Source organism: Pteronotus mesoamericanus, unplaced genomic scaffold (assembly GCF_021234165.1).
Source record: "Pteronotus mesoamericanus isolate MK-2021 breed Mesoamerican mustached bat unplaced genomic scaffold, CSHL_Meso_final contig_164, whole genome shotgun sequence".
NCBI classification, from domain to species: domain Eukaryota; kingdom Metazoa; phylum Chordata; class Mammalia; order Chiroptera; family Mormoopidae; genus Pteronotus; species Pteronotus mesoamericanus.
Window position 1 is genome coordinate 813,295 of NW_026555065.1, and position 18,905 is coordinate 832,199.

The 18,905-nt window shown below is 41.1% G+C and overlaps 1 pseudogene; it reads right to left on the bottom strand.

Moving 5' to 3' along the window:
• Positions 1-2,948: 2,948 nt before the first annotated feature.
• LOC129064439 (ubiquitin-conjugating enzyme E2 E3-like) lies at positions 2,949-3,949 on the bottom strand (annotated as a pseudogene).
• Positions 3,950-18,905: the final 14,956 nt, after the last annotated feature.

The window sequence follows — 18,905 nt, forward strand, 5'->3', positions numbered from 1 at the left end:
AACACATGCAACAAGAGCCAGCTGCTGTCATCACCACCATTTAGCTCAGGAGACAGGTGACATGGGTGAGACACACTCTTCTTTTGTAATAAAGGGCAATGAATGGGAGAGGGTCGCTGTGGGACCCGGCTGCAGAAAGAAGTCCAACGCCATCCTCCTACTTTTTCTCCACTTTTGCTCTTTAAGTCTAGAGACTTATACACATCAGGTCTGGGTACCGTCTTAGAAATTATTTATTCCAGTAGCTTCCAAACACTTAAAATTCTTTTTAGTTACGTGGTTAGGATTTTTATTCACCCCTCCTCCAAAATGTACATGCTTATCTTTTTCTATGAAAGATTTTGTGCAACCTTCCCTCACTAGAAGGGAAAAATCAGGCCCACAGAGTGGTGGTACCGTCCTGGAAGTAACTCGGGAGTTGGCCAAGCTGGGACTGGAACCCTGGTCTCCTAATGCAGGGCTCTTCCCACCAGCCTCCACTCTGAGTGTGTGACTGTAAAACATGAGACTGGGCCCTGCATCTAAGAGGTAAGGAGGAAAAAGGCAGGGTGGAGTACTTGCAATGTAAGTGGAAACAGAATTTTAGGCTGATCCAATTACTCTATCATTTTATGTTTTAATCTGGTTTCCCAAGACTTGTTTTTGGAATAAGGCTAGAACTTTTTGTTGGAAGAAATAAAAATATTATTCTAACCCTTGGTTTTTTAGAGGTGCCAACAATCAATCATCAGGCTTTGGGAGTTCCAGGGGAAGGAAATAGGAGCCCTGTGGATGAAGAGCAACCTTGCAGGGTGATCCCGTCATAAATTCCTAACTGGGAAGTTCATGGCCGAAGATCTTCACAGAAGCAGACTTGCTTTTCCCTGCCTTTCTCTATCTTGCCATGACTTTCCTACCCCGCTTCCTTTTTCTTCTTTTAACCCTACACAGTTTGTACAAACGGGAATCACAACATGAATGACAAAATCTTACTTTGAGGCAGTGGCCCCAGCCTGTTTTCAGAATACTGGCCCCACCAGAGAAGGAGTGGGACATCTGGTGACTCAGTGCACGCTGTCATCTTACAGGTTCCATTCTGACCAGACGTGTTCCAGCCAGCTGACAAGAGGGCACTGCTTCCTTCCAGGCTCTGAGCTCACCCGAAACCCGCTTCGTAAGCCCTGGACGTGCGGAGAGGGCGGGGCCACAGTGGCATGGTATAGTTTGGGGAATCTCCGGACAGAGTCAGGCCCTGGATCTTAGCACCCAGCGCATCGTAGGTCTCCTCCTCATTTCTTCGCCTGATGAGTTACTGCATAACCTTCAAAGGTCACTACAAATGTTCCCTTCTCTAGCACACCCTCCTCAAGAGACCTAAATTAGCTCTCTCCTCCAGTTCTCACTCCACTTTACTCTTATTCTGTCAAGACATTCTTGAACTAAAAGAGAACTTAGTAGGAATTTAACATAGCACAATAATTTATTGAGAAATTAATTGATGTCACTTATTGTATTTATTGACTCAGCAGGGAAACACCAAAGGGAAACACCTTTGGTGGGTAGCCTGATTTTCTTCTTAAAGACAATATTGGTTCTCCAACCTTTGAGGAGCAATAAACCATTCTTCTTGTTTCTGGGCCAGGAGGGAGCCTGGTATCAGAATGAGCTGCCCCCAAGCCAACCTCTGAACAGTGTGTTCGAAAACCGATGGAGACAGTTAAACTAGCCTATCCCAGAGGGAAGGACAATGGGTACGTGGTGCTTCAAAAGTAGAGGGTAAAAATGTTTTTGAATAAAGAACATTAGTCTTTAGAGAGTGTATACTATGCAGCATAGAGGACTTAACACAGTGTCTTCCTGAAATAACACTGCTGACTTACACACTAGTGCTGATAGAGACATATTTTTAATATTTGGGACCCGGATTGCTGTGGGAATGCTGTTGTCCAAGCTTGGAGGTTGCGGGGGTTTGATATTGTACAACCCCCCTACACAGAGAGCTAGGAAGGCCATGCCTGCATCTTGTACCACCAGGAGCAACAGCTGCCATGGCAACCAGAGGCCACCGAACCCCTTTTTCAGGTTCGCCCCAAGCATGTAACTTCTTTCATTAAATGTTTATTGTTGCTTTAAGCAAGCCCCTTCCATTGTTTCTGTGCATCTAGATTAAAACACCCTTGAAACGTTCCCCTTTCAGATCCCTAAGACAGGGGTCTCCAACCTTTTTGGCACAAGGGACCCATTTCATGGAAGACAGGTTTTGGGGGGGGGGCACAGACAGGTGGAGGTTGAGCTCAGATGTGCTTTCCTCACCTGCTGTGGATGGTTCGGGGGGCAGTGTCCGCTCACTTGTCCACTGTGGGTGGTGGTGGGGGAGGCTGGGGTGGTGGGGGAGACAGTAGGCAGAGCTCAGGTGAGCTTTGCTTTTTAAGAGAGCACTTGTTTTTGCCTTCAGGAGCATGTTTATTGTGTTTGAGATGACACATCTGGTGCTCTGAGCTACAAAGAGTAAAAGGAAATCCTCTTATTACAAACTGACAAAGATAAAAGGTAAAACATTTTTCATAACAGGTCTGGATTTAATACAAATGACAAAACTACTACTCACCTACAGCTACTTTTATAACTTCATACATATAAGGAATTGGGCTAAAATTCACTATATTTGGTAGACTCTAGGACCAGTATCCTTAGTACATCACAAAATACATTTTGATATCCTAAAGAAGAAAGACTTGCAAGTAGGCATTTAAAACATAACAAATCTACAGCTACAAAGTTCCACTCTTGATAGCATTTACTCTTCTGAGGAGTTTCCCAGTCTCCAAAGGATAAAAGCTGAGAGTAGAATCAGTATAACATACACACAGAAGTCCTATTGTAAAGGCTATAAAGATTTGCAGCACAGTGAGAAGATGCCTCTGCTCCTTCACCCTTGCATACAAATTGTGTGAATCATGTTGTATCTCTTAGTCAACTGTCTGGCTGGCTACCCTGTCATGTTCTGCTCTGTTGGTCAAATACTGGGCAGCTCTGCTTCCAACCAGAGGATCCCCAGCTTGCAGTCCGTCAAAAGATAACAACAAATCGACAGCAAAACTTTTGAAATAGTCAAAGCAGGACTCTAATTGTCTTTTAGGATGTCCAGAGAGATGACTCTCTGACTGCTAAGGTTGCAGTGATAGATTCTGGGGCAGAAAGTAACCTTTGGTGGCTTAAATGGATAATCGGATGAAAATGTGATATCCAGCTAAAACGCATCACCTTCTTATACTGAACCTGGGAAGTATAAATCGATCTCCATTCATAAATGTTACTCCTTCAGGCCCACCACTGCAGTTAGGAGGAGGATCAAGGGTTATTTCAACTAGCTCCTTCTGAATTCTTCGAGCACTAGTGGATAACTCAGCAGCGGTTTTGCTAGAAAGTGGTGTTTTTCTTCTGCCGGGTGGCAGATTTTCTTTCTTTTTGTTCTGCAGGCGCCAGAGCGGCTGGGTCTCGCTCGCCTGCATCTGAGGACCACTGCTGAGGCCGGGGCTCTCGTCATCGGACCTTTGCCTACCCCCGGACGTCTTGGTAAAGACATTGCTTGGAACACTGGGCCACCAGCCTGGCCCTCGGTCGCGGAGCTATGGGTTGGGGGAGGGAGAGAGGAAAAAAGCCCTTCCTCAAGGAAATGGTGGCTGCTGGGGAGGGAGGCCGAGGAAGGAGGACAGGGGCAAAAAAAGTAGCCGAGGAGGCTCTGGCGGGAGTGCGGAACACAAAGTCGGAGGGGACTGTGCAGTGCCAGCCTCCGGCTGGAGGGTGGCGCCCCCAGCGCCTTCGGGGGTGGGGAAAAATGGGGGCGTGGTGGTGGGGGGAGTTGGAGCTCCGCTGGGCGCGGCGGAGGGGGTGCAGGAGATCCTCGCGCGCTGTGGCCGCCGCCGCCGCCCGGCTCGACTCGTCCCGGCCACGCCTTGGAAAAGCACATAATCTTAACTACCCTGCAATCCCATCCCTCCAGGGCTTCCTCTCACCTTCACATCCTCCTCCTTACCTTCGAAAAAAGAAACTGCAAACCGCTGTTCTTGGAAGCGTTTATCTCAGTCTGGTGACAACTTGTTTTCAGGTTTCAGGTAACCCCTTTCTGACTCAAATAAATTTTTATAAAAATTCTGTACAGGTTTGGACGTTCTGACGTTGGCATAGCAGTGGTTCTTGTTTGTTAAAAATACAGCTTCTTAAACTCTCCTGTTGGAGAGTTAGATTTAATCTGTTTAATGTGGGGAGGTTATTATGACATTGAGAAGGTATGACTAGTATTTAATAGCAAGAGCTTTAGTTTGAGAAACAACTCTTGTGAACCTGCTTAATATCACCAAGACTCAGTTTCTTGATCTGTAAAATGGGGCAATACTGTCATGCATTATGCTAATCTCCACTAAAGAAAGTTTAGTAAAATGATTGAGAGCATGCACTCCAGAGTCAGACTGCCCAAATTTAAATCTGCTCCACTACTCACTAGCTTTATGACTTTGTGCTTAGCTTTTCTGTGCCCCAGTTTCTTCCGTCTCTAAAATGAAAGTGATACTAGTATCTCCCTCAAAACGCTGTTAGATTTGTGTTCACACTTGTGTAGTTTAGAACAGGGTCTCATGAAGAGGAAGGACTCAATCCGCCTGCTGCTCTTATCAGTATTGTTATCATCATCACCATCTTGGCAAGAGAAAAACACGAGGCTTTAACTAGGTCAGTGGCAGTAGGACTAGATAAAAAGGAACACGGGAACAAAATTTTAAGAAAGAGCTCTGAGGGGCAGCAAGAGTGAGAAAATGGGGGTGTGTTGACCTTCATCCAAACACTTGGTGCTGAGGGCAGTGGGTGGACTTGGGGGGCTAATCCTGGTTTGCCACTGGCTTCCTGAGGGTCTTAGATCAATCTACCCTGTAGGTCTCCAATTTTAATATACTGAGATTCTCAGAGATTTCATGCTGGTGTTAAAGAAAAATGCCCTTGTTTGCTGGTGAGTTGGGAATCCTTCCATATTCCCAAATTGTCATATTTTAGGTTTTTTTAAAAAACATGCTGACTTTCAACATCACACTGGCACAGATCTGTGAAACCTGGGCAGGGAAGGGCTTTTTGTGCCTGAAATTGAAGCCCAAAGGCTACTGGTTGATACATCCTCCAGATCCTGTCTTGGTGACCAGACTAGAAATCCCATCTGACCCCACCCCCACCCCCCACTTCAAGAAATGCCAGCGTGGCCTCTGAGAAGTTGTGAAAGAAAAACAAATGCAAGAAGTTCGGTCTTTCCTCATCTCCTGCCACCTATGGAGGGCCCAAGTATCCAGGATTGAGGGATCCTGGTCAATGGAAATGGCCACCCAGGCTTGGTTGCCTGCTCAGCGAGCGTCTGCAGAACTGGATGAAGATGGAAGGGACCCCAACCCACTGTCACAGAGACAAATCCAGCATCCTGCCTCCAGGCTCCTAGCCATTCCTTCCAAGCAAGAACACAGAGATGTCCCTAGCAGCCTGGTGTGAGGCAATAAACACTGTTTTGGCTCCTGAGTAATTTAGTATTAGATTTCCAGCTAATGTTGAGGGAGTGAAAACTCTCACCCCGTTACTGTTGATGATGCAGCTTGGAAACCATGCCTTCTTCGTGATCCTGGAACATGCCCCACAAGGAAGGAAAATTCTATTTCCATAGTGGAAAAGATACCTTGCATAAAAAAATTTTATATTAAAAACAAAAGCAAAACAAAATCTATAGAGTCAAAGCTATTGCCAGTTTTTTTGTGCTGCTAAATGTAGACCCGCAGGAGATTGGCAAATGTTTATTGGAGTCTCTTTATGCTGGAGCTGAGAAGATGAACTCAGAATTTCATGCAGAATTGGGTTGTGAGCTGGAAGGTGATGGAATTTTGGGTTGAAGCCAGGCAGCTGGAAATGAGAGAGTTGAGAGGGTGTGCAGGGTCCACGAAGGTGGTGCCACGGTGGAGCCAAAGAGGAGACTGGCAAGCAAGCAACTCCTCTTGGTGAAGAATGGCAAGTGAATTTTAGAACTGTGGTCTTAGAGTTTGCTAAGAACTTTAAAGAATTATCTATTGTTGAACTGCCAGTCAAGCTACAGGAGTAGGCTACACCACAAGTAGTGAGAGAGGGAAGAAGGGTATGGCAATTTCTATTTTTCTTTTCCCCAAATATCTGTTCTATTCATTTGATAGTGTTGAGTTAACATTTGATGCTATTTGATATTGTTGAATTTTAACTATCTTCTAGGGTTTTCACTGAAAGTAGTAAAGTACAATATGGTGCTTACAAAAAAAGAATTATTTACTGTTAAGAACTTGCTGTTACTATCACTTATTGTTAAGAACTCATTCTCAAAACAAATGTGTGTAGCTGAGTCTACTTTTATCAGTCCATTGTATGACTGGGAGTTCTCCAAATTAAATTCCATGTAGCATGTACTATTTATTAAAAGATAAGTAATAAAAAATAAAAAAGTGATCATTTGGAAACTTACATAATTTTAAAACTCAACAGAACCACAGCAATGGCCTAGAACTTGAACTTACAGAAGATTTTTGGGAGGAAAGGAATATTTCATGTAAAGCAAATACAAGGGAAGGCCAAGGCCTAAGTGATTCCACTGGTAAAAATACAGAGAGCCACCGTTAGATTCAGACGGTTCAAACCTTCCACAGACAGTCAAAGAATGAGTAGCCAAAGATGCCAGCTGCCTCATGATCCCTGTCCTACATATCAAAAAGTATAGCACTAAAACGAAAGGGACCGGACGACTACAACAAGACTTGTAGGACAGACGGTTGCTGAGGAGCCAATTCTAGACTGCAGCTGAGAAGTTTTATATCCTGCAGCTGTGTTCTTAGAGGGCGGGGCAGGAAGCCCCACAACTCAACAGCATCCAGAAAATGATGAGAAACAGCCCATGACAGCCTCCCAGGGGAGCTGTGGAGGAGACTGGGAGATGACTCAAGGCAGCTTCCCACACTCCTCATTCTCCAGTGTTCCAGGGGGACCCCAAAGCTTTCTTTCAAGACTCACATTAGCCATTTAAGCTGTTGCCTGCATGGCCTGTGTGGGTACATGCAAAGTCACTAGGTTGTTGTGGTGGAGCCCATAACATTTTATCATTGATTTTGTTTAAAACTGTTTGTGTGTGGTGACAGTGAAAAGCAAACCACATTTTATACAATTTTATTACTTAGGTCACAGCCCCTATTAGCACATAGCACTCTGTCTGCAGGTGCTGGTAAATCTCCTTCCCCTCTCCCTTCCAGGTTAAGGGAGATAATGGTGTCCCTCCTATTACTTGCCCTGGGTCGCTGCCCTCTTCTCTGTGGTATCCCTGCTCATACCACTGTACAAAGTCTCTTTGTTAACTCTCCTCAAATTACCTAACTTGAGAGTGCCATCTATTTTCCTAAAGTGGTATGGAATATGACCCCAAGAAGACACCCTCAGAATAGGATTCCAGGATTGGATTGCTCATGTATTTGAGGAGCACAAAGTTATGTTCCTGGCCTGGGAGAAATGACCCATGGCATATGGTGGCAGCATAATTACTGGTGTGTCCTGGTGTAGATCAAAAGGTGCCCTAATGCCACATCCTCTCAACCCATCTCTGACTTTGGCCTCCCCTTTCAGATGCCTGCCTTGTTCTCACTACTCTTCTGCCTCAGGAGGACGAAGTCAGCTCACGGTAATGCAGAGCCTGGAATGGCAAGGGAGTTACTATCCACAAATGGGGGCCCAGAATGGTGGTTAAAAGACTCTGCCACTCTTCTTCTGGAGGGACATTTCTGAGGTACCTCATCGTTTGGCAGAGGGTGATTTGTCAAAGGGTTATTAAACCCTCATTGACCACAGAGATAGTAACTCAAAGATACTCTTGTATTTCCTGTCTTTCTCTCCAAATTCCTTTATCCCTGCTCTCTTAGGTCATCTTCTAAATAAACTTGCTGTACTCATGTCTCTGTCATATGTTCTGCTATATGGGAGTAACCAAATGAACATAATTGGTGCCAGAAATGGCACTAGAAAGAAGTCTCTTTGGGATGAGATTCTGGAATTGGATCATTCAATCAGATGGCGACAGGCATTTCATTGCTGGTAGTACGTGGTGGTGTGGTTGTAACCCCTGGCATGCTTAAGCTTCATAGTTCCTGAGTCCCCTGTGTGGTAAGTAGCGGGGAGGTATAACAGGAAGAAGTCCTGGGATATGCAAGAGCTCTGCACCAGAATGGATGAGGCTGTCACACCGGGGCAGGACTAAGATGAGGTAAGAGTCCTGGGCACGACATTCAGGAAGATACTCACTCTCAGAGTTATACAAGTGCATGGATAGCATCTGAGGGTGTTTCCCTTGAAGTCTGCACCTTAGGTACCTCACTTGCTTCACCGTGGTCCTGGAGCTGCATTGTGGCTCCCGGTCAGAGAGAGGATTCAAGAAGGCCAGATGGTAAACTGAGCTCTTGCTTAAGGTTGTCTCATGGTGGTTCCAAAGGGTTCATATATCACCTACTGCTCATTTTGCCATCCTTGAGTGTGTAACTGAGACCAATTTTCTTAGCAGCGCCTAGTCCTCATATTGTTTTCCTGACCTGCAGCATTAGAGCCATTGTATAGAAAGGGCAGGTGAAAGCTCCTAAATAAATGCCCTCCCCCCACAAACAAGATGGCAAGTCAGTAGAAATACTGTATCCTTGATGAATGAATGACCCAAAAATCTAAAGATGCTAGGGTGGTAATCCCCATTATTTTCCCCATTCAATTCACTTGTATGCCCTCAATGAAATCAGACAGATTGTGGCAGCAACAGTGTACTAACTGAAAACCCAACCAAGTGGTAGTTCTAATTACAGCAGCTGCGGCAGGTGTTATAGGTTTACTACAGCAGATATAATACTTAGAATGTGACTAATGTTTTTGGCAAATGCAATATTTTCAATCTCCGCTAACAAAGAAGAGCAAATGGCAATATTTACATGGAAAGGACAGAAGTACACATTCATTTTCTTGCCCCAGGGCTGTGTTAATGCTCCTATTCCCTGCCACAGTACAGCCCAGAGGGACTTCGATCACTTTAACATTCCACAATATAGCTTGCTGGTCAACTATATTGATAAAATGTCATGTTAATTAGATTCAGTAAACCAGAAGTGAGATGTTCTAAGGAAATGTGCCAGAGGGTAGACGATAAACCCTATCGAGATTTGGGAGCCTGTGGATCAGTGAAGAGTCTGGCCATGCCCATTCATCCTTTCACAAGATCAATTTTTTGTATCTCTCACCCCATAATATTAAGAAAGAGACACAATACTTGATGGATTTCTGCATTTTGGAGACAACATGTACTTCTTTGGGGAATATTGCGCCAACCCATTTATTGGGTAACTTAGAAGACTAACAGTTTTGAGTGAGGCTCTGAGTAAGAGAGAGCTCTATTGCAGATCCAGGCTTTCAGCAGTCCTGGCATTTAGATTAAATGATCCAGCCTAGCCAAGGTGCTAGAGAGATCTGTGGTAGATGAGGAGCCTCTGAGGGGTCTCTACGAGGAGTCTCTTGCAAGTCCAAACACGAAATCTATAATTCGGACGTCTAGTGTTTTGGAGTAAAGCCATACCTTCTGCAGCAGAAAAGGAGGTCCTGTTTGAAAAGGGGGTCTTGAAGTGAATCCTAGTAGAGACTGAGCACCTAACCATGGAACATCAAGTAACTATGAAACTGGAGTTGCTCATTATGAGGTATATATTGTCAGATCCACCACGTCAAGAGATGGGCTGATGGCGCATAATCCTTTGTATGGTGGAAATGACATATTCAGGATTGGGCCCAAGAAGACACAGAATGCATGAATAAGCTACATAAACAAGTGAGCAAAACCTTCAAGACTCCCACATATTTTGCAGCAAGACTTTACCTCAAAGATTGTGAGGGTTCAAACAACCAGATAAAGGAAGAAGGAAAAACTTGGGTCTAATTCGTGGATAGGTCAGGGTGGTATATTGGTATGAGCCAACTACTGCTGCACCACATCCCCACTCAGGGGTGTACCTAAAGCACAGTGTTAGGTGGTGGTGGGGAATCCTCTCTGTGCATAGAGTTTTGAGAACAGTCATCAGTTTTGTATGGAGGGAGTAATGATCTAAATGAAAAGTATGTAGGGGTGCCTGTGTAGTAACAAATGATCTTAAAGGAGAAAGAGAGGAGGCTAGGAGCTCTGGGAAAGACACATGTAGATGACCCATCAGAGGTGGCATAAGAGTGTAGAAATTTGTCTCTTAATCAATGCCTGCTTGAGCATATCACTTCCGTGGGGCTCTGAGAAACTTAGTGAATAGGAAGATTCATCCAGTGCGCATCAACTAGCCTTTGTCTTTAGCCACCTCAGTGCTTGCAAAATGATCCCACAAAATGGAATAGCTATAGGGGCAGGGGTGAGGCCAAATGTTCACTCAATAGCATACACTCCTATTTTACCAAGGCTGATCTAGTTATTGACACTGCCGACTGCCTGATTGTAGATCAACATAGAAAGAACCCGAGTAGACTTCCAGTCAAGATGGGGTAGGTGAACACAGCTTGCCTCCTCACACAACCACAGCAAAACTTAAAACTAGACTGCAAAATAAATATCACCCAGAATCATCAGAAAAATGAGTTGTATGGAAGTCTGACAACCAAGGAATTAAAGAAGCCACATTCATCCAGGCAGGTAGGAGGAACTACAACATGGAGACACGGAAATGCAGAAATACATGGAGAGGTTTAGAGACTCACAGAGAGGTGTGGAGAGGCAGAGGTGCAGAATGGGCAGTACCACACCCATGTGTGGTAGATAAAAATCAGGAGGGATTCCACGGAAGCGAGGGATGCCAGCACCACACCAGACCACCCAGCCCAGAGTTCCAGAGCCAGGAAAATAAGTCCCCATAACTTCTGGCTGTAAAAATCAGTAGGGGGTGGGGCAGCAGAATAAACAGCAGGATTCTCAGGAGTCTCTTCTTACAGGGCCTGCGGCAGACTTAGGACTTACACAGACTCACTCCCTCTGGGCTTCTGCACCAGTTGCATATGGGGAGAAATTGAAGTGTCTGGCATCAGGGCTAGTACAGGTAAACAGCTTCCTCCCAGGCAAAACTCCAGAGGCCAGGCAGCAGTATTGTCCCCTCACTGAGTCCTCCCACACAAAGAGCCACAGAGCAGTGACACGGGTTGCCTGCCCTGGCAATTACCTATGGCTCTGCCCCATTCAACTTACTGGTGAGCTTTTCTACAATAGGTCATACTACCAAGACAGGGAGTCATAGCAGCTCTACCTAACACATGGAAACAAACACAGGGAGGCTTTCAAAACAAGGACACAAAGAAATATGGCCCAAAAGAAAGAACAGAACAAAACTCCAGAAAAAGAACTAAATGGAGATAAGTAATCTATCAGATGCAGAATTCAAAACACTGGTTATTAGGATGCTCAAGGAACTTACTGGGTACTTCAACAGCATAAAAAAGACCCAGGCAGAAATGAAGTGAAATAAATAAAAAATTATAGGGAACCAACAGTAAAGTGGATGAAGCTGAGAATTAAATCAATGATTTGGAACATAAGGAAGGAAAAAGCATTCAATCAAACCAGCAAGAAGAAAAAATCCAAAACAAAAGAAAAAAACAAAAAACAAGGGTAGGCTAAGAAGCCCCTGGGACATCTTCATATGTACCAACATTCAAATTATTAGGGTGACATAAGAAGAGAAAGAGCAAGAAATTGAAAACTTATTTGAAAAAATAATGAAAGAAAACTTCCTTGATTTGGTGAAGGAAATAGACATACAAGTCCAGGAAGCACAGAAGGTTCCAAACAAGTTGGACCCAAAGAAGACTACACCAAGAAACATCATAATGAAAATGTCAAAGGTTAAAGATAAAGAGAAAACCTTAAAAGCAGCAAGAAAAAAATCAAAGAGTTACCTACAAAGAAATTCCCACAATACTGTAAGGTGATTTCTCAAAAGAAACTTTGCAGGCTAGAAGGGATTGGTAAGAACTATTCAAAGTGATGAAAAGCAAAGACCTACAACCTAGGTTATTCTATCCTGCAAAGCTATCATTTATAATGAAAGGACAGATAAAGTGCTTCCCGGACATGGTAAAGTTAAAGGGGCTCATCATCACCAAGGCTTTATTATGTGAAATGTTAAAGGGACTTATTTAAGAAAAAGAAGATCAAAACTATGAGCAGTAAAATGACAACAAACTTACAACTATCAACAATTGAATCTAAAAAACAAACTAAGCAAACAATCAGAACAGAAACAGAATCATAGATATGGAGATCATTTGGAGGGTTATCAGCTGGGGGTGGGGTATAGGAGGGAATGAGGGAAAAGGTTCAGGGATTAAGAAGTACAAATTGGTAGGTACAGCACAGACAGGGGATGTTACAAATAGCATAGGAACTGGAGAAGCCAAAGAACTTATGTGCATGACCCATGGTCGTAAACTAAGGTGGGGATAGCTGGAGGGAATGGGAAGTACCAGGTGGTGAGGGACTAAGGGGGAAAAATTGGGACAACTGTAATAGCATGATCAATAAAATATATTTTTTTTAAAAAATGAAAGAACCCGAGCAGCCCATAGGGTACCATATCTTGAGCAGAATAGGCAGATATTTACATCAACCCCTTTCATCATGGAAGGGGCACTTATTCCTCCTTCCTGGGATTGGCATGATTACATTATATAAAGTGTACAGAATAGGCAAATCCATAGAGAAAGAACACAGGTTAGTGGTTGCCAGGGGCTGGGGGAGAGAAGAGAAGAATGAGGAGTGACTGCTAACAGGTATGGGGTTTCATTTTGTGGTGATGAAATTCTGGAGTTAGATAGTTGTGATGTAGTGTCATACTACATCCAAAACAGTGGGTAGTTTCTTACAAAAGTGAATATGCAACTGTGATACAACACAATAATTTGAGCATTTATCTGGGCATTTATCCATGAGACATAAAAACTTATGTTCACACAAAAACCTATAAATGAATGTTTGCAGAAGCTTTGTTTTCAATAGCCAAAGTCTGGAAAAAATCCCAGAGGTTCTTAAACAGGTGAATGGTTAAACATACCACTCAGCAACAAAAAAAGAATGAATGGATTGATACATGCAATAACTTTGACAAATCTCCAGCAAATTAAGTTGAATGAAAAAAGCCAATTCCAAAAGATTATGTACTGTAAGATTCTATTTGTGTAACATTCTTAAAATAACAAAATTATGGAACTAGAGAACAGAATAGTGGTTACCAATGCCTAGGGAGAGATAAAGGCAGGAAGGATGTGGGTGTGGCTATAAAAGGGCAACGTGAGGGTTCCTATGGTGATGGAAACATTCTGTATCTTGTTTCAAAATCTATGTCTTGGTTGTGATATTGTACTACAGTTTTAAAAGATAATACCATTGGCTGAAATGGGTGCAGAGTACAGTAAATAGATCTCTTTGTATTATTTTTACAACTGCATGTTTTTCTATGATTATTAAAATAAAAGTTTAATTAAAAACTAGAAGGTCACAACAGCAAGACCACTAGACACCTTTTAGAATGGTAAAAATTCAGAACACCAACAACAGCAAATGCTGATGAAGATGCAGAAGAACAGGAACTCTCATTCATTACTGGTGGGAATGCAAAATGGTACAGCTATTTTGGAAGAAAGTTTGATAGTTTCTGCAAAACTAAACATACTCTTATTATACGATCAAACTACTGTATTTCTTGGTATTGTCATCTGATGGTAATTGGCACCAATTCAACACCAACAGAAATCCCCAGTTCTGGGTGTGTTGAAGAAAAACTTTATTCAATGCAAAACAGCTCAATTGTGATACAGCACAGCTATGAAAACATCACGTCTATAGAATAGCTCTGGGGCCAGGCCCCTCTCCAGGTAGACAGCTCTGCTCTGTTTTTTTTTTTTTTTTCCCTTGGAGTTTAGCACCTTATTTTATTTATTTATTATTTTTCATGCTATTACAGTTGTTTCCACTTTTGCATTTCAATGGTCTGCCCTGCCAAGACATTGTCCCTGTTTCAGTTTACAAGGTGCCACAATCCTCAGTTTTCCGTGGAAAGGGAAAACATGCTCTCTGACCTTACATGAACAGGAGTCCCTGTCCTTGTCCATGAATGGTCTGTCCTCATACATATAAGGAATCCAAATCCTTGCAGGTTGACTGGTCCAAAAGGCACTGTCCTGATTGGTCAGAATAGAGCAGCTCTGATTGGCCTGAGTGGCACAGCTCTGATTGGATGGGGAAAGGCTCAGTCCTATTGGTTCAAATAGGATTCCGGGAACTCCTTAATTAGGGCTGTCTCAGGTGGCAGAAACACAGTACTGGCAGGCAGTTCAGTGCTGGCTTTTCCCTGAAGTGCAGTTTGTGTGAGATCCCCTGTGCAGAAATGGCTGCTAGGCTCTGTTTTCTTGTCTTTTTGTTTTTGTTTTTGTTTTTTAATTGAGCCCAGTGAGGCAATAGGAGCCTTTCTTAGTAGGTTTCTTTCCCCACAAGCCCTCCCCACCACCCCTCCCCACCATGGTTCACAGTATTTACCCAAAGAAATGGAAAGCTTATGTTCCTGCACATAAACACCTGCACATGGATTTTTTCTAGAAGCTATGTCAATAATTGCCCAAACTTAAAAGAAACCAAAATAATATTTAATGAATAAATGGCTAAATGAACTATGGTACCTTCCCACAATGGAGTATTATTCAGAGCTAAAACTAAATGAGCTATCAAGCCATGAAAAGACATGAAAGAAACTTACATGCATATTTCTAAGTGACAAAAGCCAATGTGAAAAGGCTGTATACTATACGATTCCAACTATATGACATTCTGGAAAGGGCAAAACTATGAAAGCAGTAAAAAGACTAGCGGCTGCCAGGTGTTGGTGGGGGGGGCGGGGGGAGGAGGGATTACTAAGCAGAGCACGAAGGAGTTTTAGGTCAGTGATACCATAATGGTGGATACACATAATTATACACTTGTCCAAACCCACAGGATGTACAACACCAAAGTGAACCCTAATGTAAACTGTGGACTTTGGATTATAATGATGTGTCAATTTAGGTTCATTAGTTGTAACAAATGTACCACTCTGGTGGGGACACTGATAATGGGGGAGGCTTTGCAGATGGGGGTGTAGGGTGTAGATAGGAAATCTCTGTTCCTTCTGCTTACTTTGCCTAAAACTGCTCTAAAAAATAAAGTGGTTTAAAAAAAAAAATATATATATATATAAAACCAAACACTAGAATAAAATGGCAATATTGTAAAACCTGAGTGGGGAAGACAGGACACAAAACATAAAGGCCCCCAAAGAAATAAATTTGATTTATAAATATTTTAAATTTCTATCTGGAAAAGTCAAAAGGCAAATAATAAACTGGACCTAATATTTGTAAAAATATAATACAAAATGCCAAATCTTCATTATATAAAAAGGTTATGTCACTAATAAAAAGCAAACTAAAAGAGAACTAAACATGAACAGACCATTTACAGATAAAAATGTGAAAAGAAGTCCAACTTCACTTATAATTAAAGAATCATATATGAAAACAATAACTAAATAGTGCTTTTCATCTATCATATTAGCCAAAATGTAAAAATTTGCTAAAATATTGCATGTTCAAAAGTGTGAAAAAACTGGCACAATTGAAAGTTCATGTCTACACAAAAACCAGTACAGAAACTTTATTCATAAATACCAAACCTTGGAAGCAACCAAGATGTTCTTCAATAAATTGGATAAATTGTAGTATATCTATACAATATAATACTATTTAGCACTAAAAGAAATGAGCTATCTGGCCATGAGAAGACATGGAAGGATCTTAAATACATATTGCTAAGTGAAATAAGCCAATTTGAAAAGTCTATACACTATCTGCTTCTACCTATGCTGTATAACATTCTGGAAAAGGCAAAAGTATAGAGACTGTAAAAATATCAGTGTCGCCAGGGGTTAGAAGCATGGGGTAAGAAGAGGACAAGATGAATAAGTGGGGCACAGGGGATTTTTAGGAGTGAAACTATTGTGTATGATACTGTCATGGTGGATACACGTCATTATGCATTTGTCAAAAACCATAAACACGAAGAGTAAACCTTAATGTAAACAAAGGACTTCAGTTAATAATAATGTATTGGTATTGGTTCATCCGTTATAACAAATGTTCCACACCAATATAAAATGTAAACAATAGAGGAAACTGTGGGGGAGGAAGTGAAAGTATGTGGGAACTCTATACTCTCTGATCAATTTTTCTTTAAGCTTACAACTATTTGAAAGAACAAAGATCTAATTTTTTAAAAATAGTCACAATTGGAGGATTCTATGAACTATTTTGAAAATTGTTAAACAGAAGGAGGATTCAAGCATTTGATGTCTTTCCAATACACATTGGACTACTGAAAAACCGAATCAAAGAGAGGAAATTTCTCTTTATAAACATATTCCAGCTAATAAAGGAAGGAATGCTATTTCCATTTTGCAATACCTGACCACTCAATTTGTCTACGTAATGATCATCAAAGCCTGCTAAAATTACAAAAGGAGACACAACCAAATGGTAAAATACACCACCACCTTGATCCCTCCTCCCCAAAAAAAAGAAAAAGAAAAGAAAAAAAGACAAACCTGAGTCTGATTAAGTCTTTAGATCCAACCACTAATTTACAGAAAATACAGGGGGCAGAGAAACGTATACTAAATGGCACTGCGAGGATACAATCAGCAAAATCTATATTGTGTAAAACCATAGGCCAAATGACAAATTTCTTTAATAAATAAATTTCAAGGAAAAAAAAAGAGATGGAAGAAAATCTTAAGATGAAAAGAGACCTATGAGCCAAATCAACCAATCTCAGTATGTGAACTTTATTTGGATCTTGATTCATACAAATTTTATATTTAAAAAATTATTAGACAATCGGAAATGTTAACATCAACTGTATGGTTTATTATATTAAAGAATTATTAAATTTTGATGTGTGATGATGTTGTAGTAGTCGTTTTAATAAGGCTTTAGAGCTTCACACTGTTATATTTACAGATGAAATAAAAAACTATCAGTGATTTATTTCAACATAAAGTAGGAAAGAGGGAAAAAGGTAGGGGCTTAGGTGAAACAAATCTGGTCATTAGTAGGTAATGGTTGAAAGTGGATAATGGGTACATGGGTTTATTGTATTAATCTGTTAACTTTTGCACATGTATGAAATTTTCCATAGTAAAATTACTTTTAAAAATAAGCAAGAACAGTAAATAGTAGAGTACTATAACAAAATAAAATCTATGCAGTCCTTTTAATAATATAGCTAATTGAGTGGAAATTATTTTTGATCCCTGCTACTCCCTCAGTCCCCTTACATCCATTCAATCACCAAAGTCTACTGATCTACCTCTTAATTGTCACTTCCTTCCATCTATTCTCCAAGCTACATTTGGCCTGTTTATAGTATACTTTTATTGTTACCTTCCTCCAAAACTGTAGCCAGGCTGGTATTTTTCTTTTTTTAAAGAAAACCACTTAATCATACCCATCATATCCATCCTTTGCTCAAAACCCACGAATGACTTCTTATTGACTGTAAAATAAAAGCTAAAATCTTCAATATGCAATTTAAGGCCTTTCCGACCTCCTGTACCCCACCAGCTCCCTCTTGAGATGCACTCCCTTGCCTTCTACATAGTCTAGCTATTTCTTCAACTTGCTACACTCATTCTCAACTCAGAGCATTCATACTGCATTCATGCAGCATCCCATGTTGTTCTCTCTGCCTGGAACGCCCCCTGCCCCTTACACACACCTTCATCCTTCAGCTCTCACTTAAACGCTACCTTCTCAGGGTTGCCTTCCCATTATTCTTGGTCTAGGTGAGGTCAAATTTCTCGCACCTTCATAACAACTTGTCACAACTGAAATTTAAATATTGCTAAAGTTATTTGTCTAGTGTCTGTCTTTCCTGCTATAATATAACCTTAGAGAGAGAAGAAACTAGACCTTATCATTGTATTACCAAAGCCTACCATTTTGTCCTGCACATAGTAAAAGGTCAATCAATATATCTTTATTAAACTATAGATGACTGGCTTGATGAATGAATAAATAACTTGAAATATAATACTAGTCAAATCATGAAACAGGCTTACCTCCACCATAATTACAGTATTACATAGTTAACATTAATGATGTTAGTCATACTCCCAAATCAAAGATTTGCGAAGCTTCAATGTACACGTATATAAACAAAGAAAAAGAAGAAATAAGTCAGGATGACATTACTACCAGTCCAGGTTACAGTCCCTCACTGATAGTCCAAAAATACTTAACAACAAAGGAAAAGGGGTATCTTGATATATCATCCATCTTTCAAAAAAGGCAAACATATATCCAAATAAAAGAAGTTTTGATACAAGCTCTACTTTTCTATGCTATTCAGACAGAAAATTCAGATTCTCTATAAGAGTAATAAATACCGAATACCCTAAAAATTGACATTTATATGCAATCATTTAAAACAAGCTACATGTACAGATTGCACAGTCTCTTAACTCATAAAATGGATGAATTTAACTAATTTATTCAAGTAAAATTGAAGCTTAGACATTTTAAAGATTAGACTTTCATAACTTTTAAAATTAATTGATGAAAGAAAACTACAAACTCCTGAACCAAAATTTTATTTTAAATTATAAGGCATATTAGTGCCTATGAAAAATTTTCATAATACATGACGTGAAGATGTTAGCACATTGAAAACAATGGAAAATATTTTTATACAGCTTTTGAATCACTAATATGCTTATCTCTCCTCTGGATGCATACCGAGTTTTCCTAAGTCACCTTTG